The sequence below is a fragment of the Lasioglossum baleicum genome, chromosome 4 (genome assembly GCF_051020765.1).
Source record: "Lasioglossum baleicum chromosome 4, iyLasBale1, whole genome shotgun sequence".
Taxonomy (NCBI): Eukaryota; Metazoa; Arthropoda; class Insecta; order Hymenoptera; family Halictidae; genus Lasioglossum; species Lasioglossum baleicum.
In genome coordinates, this window is record NC_134932.1 from 600431 (window position 1) to 609735 (window position 9305).

Below are 9305 nucleotides of genomic sequence, written 5' to 3' on the forward strand. Positions count from 1 at the left end.
AGCGCGCGTGCAATCGAACATGCACCAACACGGGCAAGCGCGGTCGACACCGCTCACGGATACGACGATACGTCAGGGAAGGGGAAACTGCCGTTCAGTTTTCAGCAGTTTTCAGTTATTCTCTCAACTCTCAACAGTTCGCAAGTTCTCGTTCGCTTAGCTCGGTCGTAATATCTGTGGTTGTCAGGAGGACGCCGCCGCATGTCACATTGTACTTTCACTTTCGAGATATTGTCGTTTAAAGTTTTGATCACTAATGCTTTGACAAGGACATTGGTTATAAATTGTATTATTTTTTCGAGCCTTTTGTATTGATTTTCGTTACGTTTTTTCTGGTAAATACCTAATCCTACACTATGAAGTTCAATAAATGCATAAACTGAAATTTTTTGAAATTGTGACATGCAGCGTTTTTCTTGACACAATCACAGATATATTTACATAGCTTCGCTCTGTGGTTACACGTTACACTCGCGAGTGCGGTCTGCGTTGCGGCATTTGACTATTTGACTATTTATTAGATTGACTTGCTTGGATTATGTGATTACTTGGATTACTTGGATTACGTGCACTACGTGGAAGGAAGGAAGAACGGAAGGTATTTGTACATATTTATATTGGTTGATTGGTTTCATTTTGCTCAAATGTCTCCCAGAATCTTCGCGTGAAAAAGCGTGAGAACGCTTGTCGGCACACCACGCGACAGTGCCATTTGCCATCACGCATGAGGTGCTACGGGGCGAGTATGTTCACTTCAATGTAGAGTCCAAAATAGTAAATTGTTTGTTTCTTTATCACTTTATCACTCTCTTTTCATTATCATTATTATCATTTATCACTTTAAACAAATCCAACACAATTCAGCTTTGGCCCATTCAGATTAGAATTAGCTTAGCAATATTCTAAATCGGCAAAATGATGGCTTAAACCAATTCAGTAAGGCAAGTATTTAATCTTCTTCACTTGCTTCTCATCATCGAATTTTTTTATTTCTGGTAGTACATTCTTTTGTTTGTAGTTCAACTTAATCGATTTTTTATAAATATCATTGCAATATTTGAATCAGTTAGGTATATTAGTTGATGAAAAACGTCAGAAGACCTTTTGTAATTGTAGCACCAGAAATTAGAAAATTCGTTGAGATGAGCAATAAGCGAAGAAGATTAAATACTCACCTTTACTCACTGTGTAATTGAAAATCTAATTTACAGAACAGAGGATAAATATAATGTGCTATCCAGGGAAGGAGTAGAAGGAAGCTGCGGCAACCGGGGAAGAGGAAGACCTCTAATTTTTCGCGTGGTACGTATATCCAATTATGCCATTCAACACACATGCATATATTGTACATTACTGATTTTCTTTGTATTTTTTAGGTATCCCACCTATGCCAGAACGTGCTACGGGCCACAAGTTTCGGGAAGCAGAGGCAACAACGTGTAATAATCACAATATACAGGGTGTTCCGTTTAAATACGAACACCTAAATATCTCTTCAGGTTATTGTGATGCAAAAAATATTTGTTACGTAATGCGCATGGTGTCAATGGACCAAATATCTGGCACACCGTGCACGTTACGTAACAAATATTTTTTGCATCACAATAACCTGAAGAGATATTTAGGTGTTCGCCCAATAATAAAGCATAGTAATAATAAAAATTATAATATTTATTATATATATATATATTCCTTGTGTCATTGTCCATGTGTCTTTACCAACTCCCTGCGGCGTATTAAAAAATAAGAAAAAGTAAATTTTCTTTTCCCTTATACGACACTTTGTCTTTTTTTGCATGGGGACATTTTAATCTTAGCTTCCATCTCTTGCAATGGATGCAGAGAATTTTTATTTTGCCCCAATTATTTTTTTTTTTCGTTTTCTCTCCTTGCATACGACTGAATATTCATTCAAAAATCAGTATTGTCGGTAAAAAGGAAAACTGCTACATATTTGTACAATAGAAATCTACTTTATCGACATCTGCCACATTAGTGCGATCTGCCCTTACCGACGGCGCTGCCCTGTATAACGGCATTCGCCGCATTAATCAGTGCGACCGTGCTGCCATCTTGCGGGGAAGCGGAATCCAGGATAGAGTGGCGTTCCAGCTGGCCGTGGGTAGATCCTACCTAGAGCTGAGAATTGGCCATGGATATAGGAATATAGGGATGGAGCATGTCGTTGCGGGGTGGAAGTCATTTTCAGGGGGGGACGAGGTAGAAGCATGGAATTATGGGTTGGAATTGCATCTTTTTCATTGGCTGTGTCCGGCGCAAGCGCAGTACGTCATAAATATTTTTGAAAACGTCACATATTCTCACAATACTCATCACGTTACTCTGGTCATCAGAGAGGGTTACATTATTTCTCCTCGATTTTCTCGATTTCTCAGTTCTGACTGCTGGGCTGCACTAAAAGGTTATGTAACTGTATGTAACCATGCATGCTTCTACCTCGTCCCCTCCGGAAAAGAAATCACCCCCCTTGCCCAAAATGCTAGCTCATGCTCCATCCCTATATTCCTATATCCATGGAATTGGCCCGTTCCGAGCTGCGTTACGCTTCGAGTTGGGGGGTAGTATATCCTCGATTTGTAACTAGAAAGGAACTAGAATCTTACTAGAAAAATGGCTCGAAACATGGGTTTGCGCGCTGTCGGTTTTCGTCCTTATTTCAGAAAATTTTGGGCTGAGTGAGGGCTTATTCTAAAGAGGAAGGTTAAACACACTGCGCCCTGGTTACGAGGTTAACGAGATTATGTTTATAACTAATAATATGAGGGCCCAAAGTAGAGAAAAAATCTAGGAAAAAAAACCAGCACATTTCAATGCATTTTTCTGTCTCCAAAAGACTTTATGACTTATGAGATAACCAGAGCGCAGCGCGTTGAACCTTCCTCTTTAGAATGAGCCCTCACCCAGCCCAAACTTTGCTCAAATAAGGACAAAAACCTACAGCGCGCAGACCCACTTTTTCGATCGAAAATCTGGTAAGATTCTAGTTATTTGCTAGATATTTGCTATTTACTAGGATCTCACTAGATTTTGGGTCCGAAAAAGTGGGTCTGCGCGCTGTCGGTTTTTGTCCTTATTTGAGCAAAGTTTGGGCTGTGTGAGGGCTCATTCTAAAGAGGAAGGTTCAACGCGCTGCGCCCTGGTCATCTCATAAGTCATAAAGTCTTTTGGAGACAGAAAAATGCATTGAAATCTGCTGGTTTTTTTTCCTAGATTTTTTCTCTACTTTGGACACTAATATTATTAGTTATAAACATAATCTCGTTAACCTCGTAACCAGGGCGCAGTGTGTTTAACCTTCCTCTTTAGAATAAGCCCTCATCCAGCCCACAATTAGCTCAAATAAGGACGAAAACCGACAGCGCGCAAACCCATGTTTCGAGCCATTTTTCTAGTAAGATTCTAGTTCCTTTCTAGTTACAAATCGAGGGTGGACTACCCCCTTAAGGGGCTAGTCTACCCTCGATTTGTAACTAGAAAATTACTAGAATCTTACTAGATTTTGGGTCGAAAATATGGGTTTCGTACTAAACGTTGTTTGATCTTATTAGAACAAATTGTGGGCTGTGTGAGGGCTCATTCGAAAGAGGAAGGTTAGACGCAGCGCGCTTTTCTCACGAGGTTAACGAGATTATGTTAATAATTAATAATATGAGGGCCCAAAGTAGAGAAAAAATCTAGGAAAAAAATCCGCAGATTTCAATGCATTTTCTGTCTCTAAAAGACTTTTTTGGCTTATGAGATGAGAAAAGCGCGCTGCGTTGAACCTTCCTCTTTCGAATGAGCCCTCACACAGCTCAAAATATGCTCGTATAAGGTCAAACAACGTTTAGTTCCGAACCCATTCTTTCTAGTAAGATTCTAGTTATTTGCTAGATATTTTCTATTTACTAGAATCTTACTAGATTTTGGGTCGAAAAAATGGGTTCGGAACTAAACGTTGTTTGACCTTATACGAGCATATTTTGAGCTGTGTGAGGGCTCATTCGAAAGAGGAAGGTTCAACGCAGCGCGCTTTTCTCATCTCATAAGTCAAAAAAGTCTATTAGAGACAGAAAATGCATTGAAATCTGCGGATTTTTTTCCTAGATTTTTTCTCTACTTTGGGCCCTCATATTATTAATTATTAACATAATCTCGTTAACCTCGTGAGAAAAGCGCGCTGCGTCTAACCTTCCTCTTTCGAATGAGCCCTCACACAGCCCACAATTTGTTCTAATAAGGTCAAACAACGTTTAGTACGAAACCCATATTTTCGACCCAAAATCTAGTAAGATTCTAGTAATTTTCTAGTTACAAATCGAGGGTAGACTAGCCCCTTAAGGGGGTAGTCTACCCTCGATTTGTAACTAGAAAGGGACTAGAATCTTACTAGAAAAATGGCTCGAAACGTGGGTTTGCGCGAATCGGTTGTTTGTCCTTATTTGAGCTAATTGTGGGCTGGGTGAGGGCTCATTCGAAAGAGGAAGGTTCATCACACACGGGTCTGGTCATGATTTTAACGAGATTATGTTTATATCTAATAATATGAGTGTCCAAAGTAGAGTAAAAATCTAGGGAAAAAACCAGCAGATTTCAATGCATTTTTCTGTCCCCAAAAGACTTTTTGACTTATATTATGACCAGACCCGTGTGTGATGAACCATCCTCTTTAGAATGAGCCCTCACCCAGCCCAAAATCTGCTCAAATAAGGACAAACAAGCGATTCGCGCAGACCCACTTTTTCGATCGAAAATCTAGTAAGATTCTAGTAAATAGCAAATATCTAGCAAATAACTAGAATCTTACTAGATTTTCGATCGAAAAAGTGGGTCTGCGCGAATCGGTTGTTTGTCCTTATTTGAGCAGATTTTGGGCTGGGTGAGGGCTCATTCTAGAGAGGATGGTTCATCACACACGGGTCTGGTCATAATATAAGTCAAAAAGTCTTTTGGAGACAGAAAAATGCATTGAAATCTGCTGGTTTTTTCCCTAGATTTTTACTCTACTTTGGACACTCATATTATTAGATATAAACATAATCTCGTTAAAATCATGACCAGACCCGTGTGTGATGAACCTTCCTCTTTCGAATGAGCCCTCACCCAGCCCACAATTAGCTCAAATAAGGACAAACAACCGATCCGCGCAGACCCATGTTTCGGACCCAAAATCTAGTAAGATTCTAGTAATTTCCTAGTTCCAAATCGAGGGTAGACTAGCCCCTTAAGGGGGTACTATACCCTCGGATTGTAACTAGAAAATAACTAGAATCTTACTAGATTTTTGGTCGAAACATGGGTTTGCGCGCCTCGATTTTTTGTCGTTATTTGAGCATATTGTGAGCTGGGTGAGGACTCATTCTGTAGAAGAAGGTTAAATACAGGGCGGTCTTCTCATGATTTAACGAGATTATGTTTATATCTAATAATATGAGTGCCCAAAGTAGAGAAAAAGTCTAGAAAAATAACCGCAGATTTCAATGTATTTTTCTGTCTCAAAGAGACTTTTTTGACTGATATGACGAGAAGAGCGCCTTGTAATGAACCTTCCTCTATCAAATGAACCTTTGTGCAGCTCAAAATATGCTCGTATAAGGTCAAAAAATCGAGGCGCGTGATTTCATTCACATTAGCATAGATTTCCCCATGAAGACAGAGGTCCTCCCGGATGCAGAGCCAGTCTAGAGCCAATTTTAGTGCAGTTCGTTTAGACGAGATGGCGCCTAGTCAGGAGGACTGTCAATCAGTGCTGTGATATTGTGCAACATTTCACTGCTGCACTGCTGTCATCGTGGAATCATAGCAAAACTGACACAGATGAGTTAGATATTCTCATCGGTGGCACTGATATTAGTGCGAGCTGCCCTGTGTAACGGCATTCGCGACGAGCTGAATAGAATATAGAAATAGGAAGCAACTCCATCTCGTGTTCATTAGGCAGTTGCGTGTTTATCAATGTTACCAAACTTTTTTTTTGCACAGAGGTTTATAACATTGATAAATAGTTATTTTCTAGTTACAAATCGAGGGTATAGTACCCCCTAATCGAGCCCCCTTAAGGGGGTACTATACCCTCGATTTGTAACTAGAAAATAACTATTTATCAATGTTATAAACCTCTGTGCAAAAAAAAAGTTTGGTAACATTGATAAACACGCAACTGCCTAATGAACACGAGATGGAGTTGCTTCCTATTTCTATATTCTATTCAGCTCGTCGCGAATGCCGTTACACAGGGCAGCTCGCACTAATATCAGTGCCACCGATGAGAATATCTAACTCATCTGTGTCAGTTTTGCTATGATTCCACGATGACAGCAGTGCAGCAGTGAAATGTTGCACAATATCACAGCACTGATTGACAGTCCTCCTGACTAGGCGCCATCTCGTCTAAACGAACTGCACTAAAATTGGCTCTAGACTGGCTCTGCATCCGGGAGGACCTCTGTCTTCATGGGGAAATCTATGCTAATGTGAATGAAATCACGCGCCTCGATTTTTTGACCTTATACGAGCATATTTTGAGCTGCACAAAGGTTCATTTGATAGAGGAGGGTTCATTACAGGGCGCTCTTCTCGTCATATCAGTCAAAAAAGTCTCTTTGAGACAGAAAAATACATTGAAATCTGCGGTTATTTTTCTAGATTTTTTCTCTACTTTGGGCACTCATATTATTAGATATAAACATAATCTCGTTAAATCATGAGAAGACCGCCCTGTATTTAACCTTCCTCTACAGAATGAGTCCTCACCCAGCTCAAAATATGCTCAAATAACGCCAAAAAATCGAGGCGCGCAAACCCATGTTTCGACCAAAAATCTAGTAAGATTCTAGTTATTTTCTAGTTACAATTCGAGGGTATAGTACCCCCTTAAGGGGCTAGTCTACCCTCGATTTGTAACTAGAAAATACCTAGAATCTTACTAGATTTTGGGTCGAAAATATGGGTTTGCGGCCAGACGTTGATTGACCTTATTAGAACAAATTGTGGGCTGTGTGAGGGCTCATTCGAAAGAGGAAGGTTAGACGCAGCGCGCTTTTCTCACGAGGTTAACGAGATTATGTTTATATCTAATAATATGATGGCCCAAAGTCGAGAAAAAATCTAGGAAAAAATCCCGCAGATTTCAATGCATTTTCTGTCTCTAATAGACTTTTTTGGCTTATGAGATGAGAAAGGCGCGCTGCGTTGAACCTTCCTCTTTCGAATGAGCCCTCACACAGCCCACAATTTGTTCTAATAGGGTCAATCAACGTCTGGGCGCAGATCCATGTTTCGACCCATTTTTCTAGTAAGATTCTAGTAAATAGCAAATATCTAGCAAATAACTAGAATCCTACTAGAAAAATGGGTCGAAACATGGATCTGCGCCCAGACGTTGATTGACCCTATTAGAACAAATTGTGGGCTGTGTGAGGGCTCATTCGAAAGAGGAAGGTTCAACGCAGCGCGCCTTTCTCATCTCATAAGCCAAAAAAGTCTATTAGAGACAGAAAATGCATTGAAATCTGCGGGATTTTTTCCTAGATTTTTTCTCGACTTTGGGCCATCATATTATTAGATATAAACATAATCTCGTTAACCTCGTGAGAAAAGCGCGCTGCGTCTAACCTTCCTCTTTCGAATGAGCCCTCACACAGCCCACAATTTGTTCTAATAAGGTCAATCAACGTCTGGCCGCAAACCCATATTTTCGACCCAAAATCTAGTAAGATTCTAGGTATTTTCTAGTTACAAATAAGGGTAGACTAGCCCCTTAAATATCAGCTTGATGTTATTCGCTTGCCAGTCTGAAGGCGTATCTTCCTGGCAGTTCCAAACTGTGCTATCAGGGTCTGGTCATCAGAGAGGGGGTACATCATTTCACCGTGACGTGACTCCCCTCATCTGGCGACACTGGCTATAAGGTCTACCATTTTCCTTGAGAATTTTTCACTAAATAATTAATAAATATATAGGTATCAGTAGATATACATACCTTCGTACTTAGAAAAACTCGAATGCTTCTTGTATTTCTAATTACTAATACGTACTCGTACGAAATATGAAAAAGTATACTCTTTATTCTTCTGGAATGCTCATAAAAATATTTTCAACATGCTTATAAAAATAATGACAACTTGAGGGGGTAGTATAGGCTCTATTTGTAACTAGAAAATACCTAGAATCTTACTAGAAAAATGGCTCGAAACATGGGTTTCCTGGTTTTCACTTAGTGTCCTTATGGGGGTAGTCTACCCTCGATTTGTAACTAGAAAGGAACTAGAATCTTACTAGAAAAATGGCTCGAAACATGGGTTTGCGCGCTGTCGGTTTTCGTCCTTATTTCAGAAAATTTTGGGCTGAGTGAGGGCTTATCCTAAAGAGGAAGGTTAAACACACTGCGCCCTGGTTACGAGGTTAACGAGATTATGTTTATAACTAATAATATTAGTGTCCAAAGTAGAGAAAAAATCTAGGAAAAAAAACCAGCAGATTTCAATGCATTTTTCTGTCTCCAAAAGACTTTATGACTTATGAGATGACCAGGGCGCAGCGCGTTGAACCTTCCTCTTTAGAATGAGCCCTCACACAGCCCAAACTTTGCTCAAATAAGGACACTAACTGAAAACCAGGAAACCCATGTTTCGAGCCATTTTTCTAGTAAGATTCTAGTTATTTGCTAGATATTTGCTATTTACTAGGATCTTACTAGATTTTGGGTCGAAAACATGGGTTTGCTGGTTTTCAGTTAGTGTCCTTATTTGAGCAACTTTTGGGCTGTGTGAGGGCTCATTCGAAAGAGGTAGGTTCACCGCATGGGGCTCTGGTCATCCCATCAGTCAAAAAGTCTTTTGGAGACAGAAAAATGCATTGAAATCTGCTGGTTTTTTTCCTAGATTTTTACTCTACTTTGGACACTAATATTATTAGATATAAACATATTCTCGTTAACCTCATGACCAGAGCCCCCTGCGGTGAACCTTCCTCTTTCGAATGAGCCCTCACCCAGCCCAAAATTTGCTCAAATAAGGACACTAACTGAAAACCAGCAAACCCATATTTTCGACCCAAAATCTAGTAAGATTCTAGTTCCTTTCTAGTTACAAATCGAGGGTATACTACCCCCTTATGGGGGTAGTCTACCCTCGATTTGTAACTAGAAAATACCTAGAATATTACTAGAAAAATGGCTCGAAACATGGGTTTGCTGGTTTTCAGTTAGTGTCCTTATTTGAGCAAATTTTGGGCTGGGTGAGGGCTCATTCGAAAGAGGAAGGTTCACCGCAGGGGGCTCTGATCATGAGGTTAACGAGAATATG

At 40.0% G+C, this 9305-nt stretch overlaps 1 long non-coding RNA gene across 2 annotated transcripts; it reads left to right on the top strand.

Moving 5' to 3' along the window:
* Positions 1–1664, top strand: LOC143207929 (uncharacterized). 2 transcript variants are annotated; one of them, XR_013008787.1, is made up of 4 exons: positions 1–335; positions 432–598; positions 1212–1302; positions 1377–1664. It is a non-coding gene; the product is annotated as an uncharacterized LOC143207929 (long non-coding RNA). The 2 variants fall into 2 exon arrangements; XR_013008786.1 differs by having other exon boundaries at positions 34–598; positions 1377–1646.
* Positions 1665–9305: the final 7641 nt, after the last annotated feature.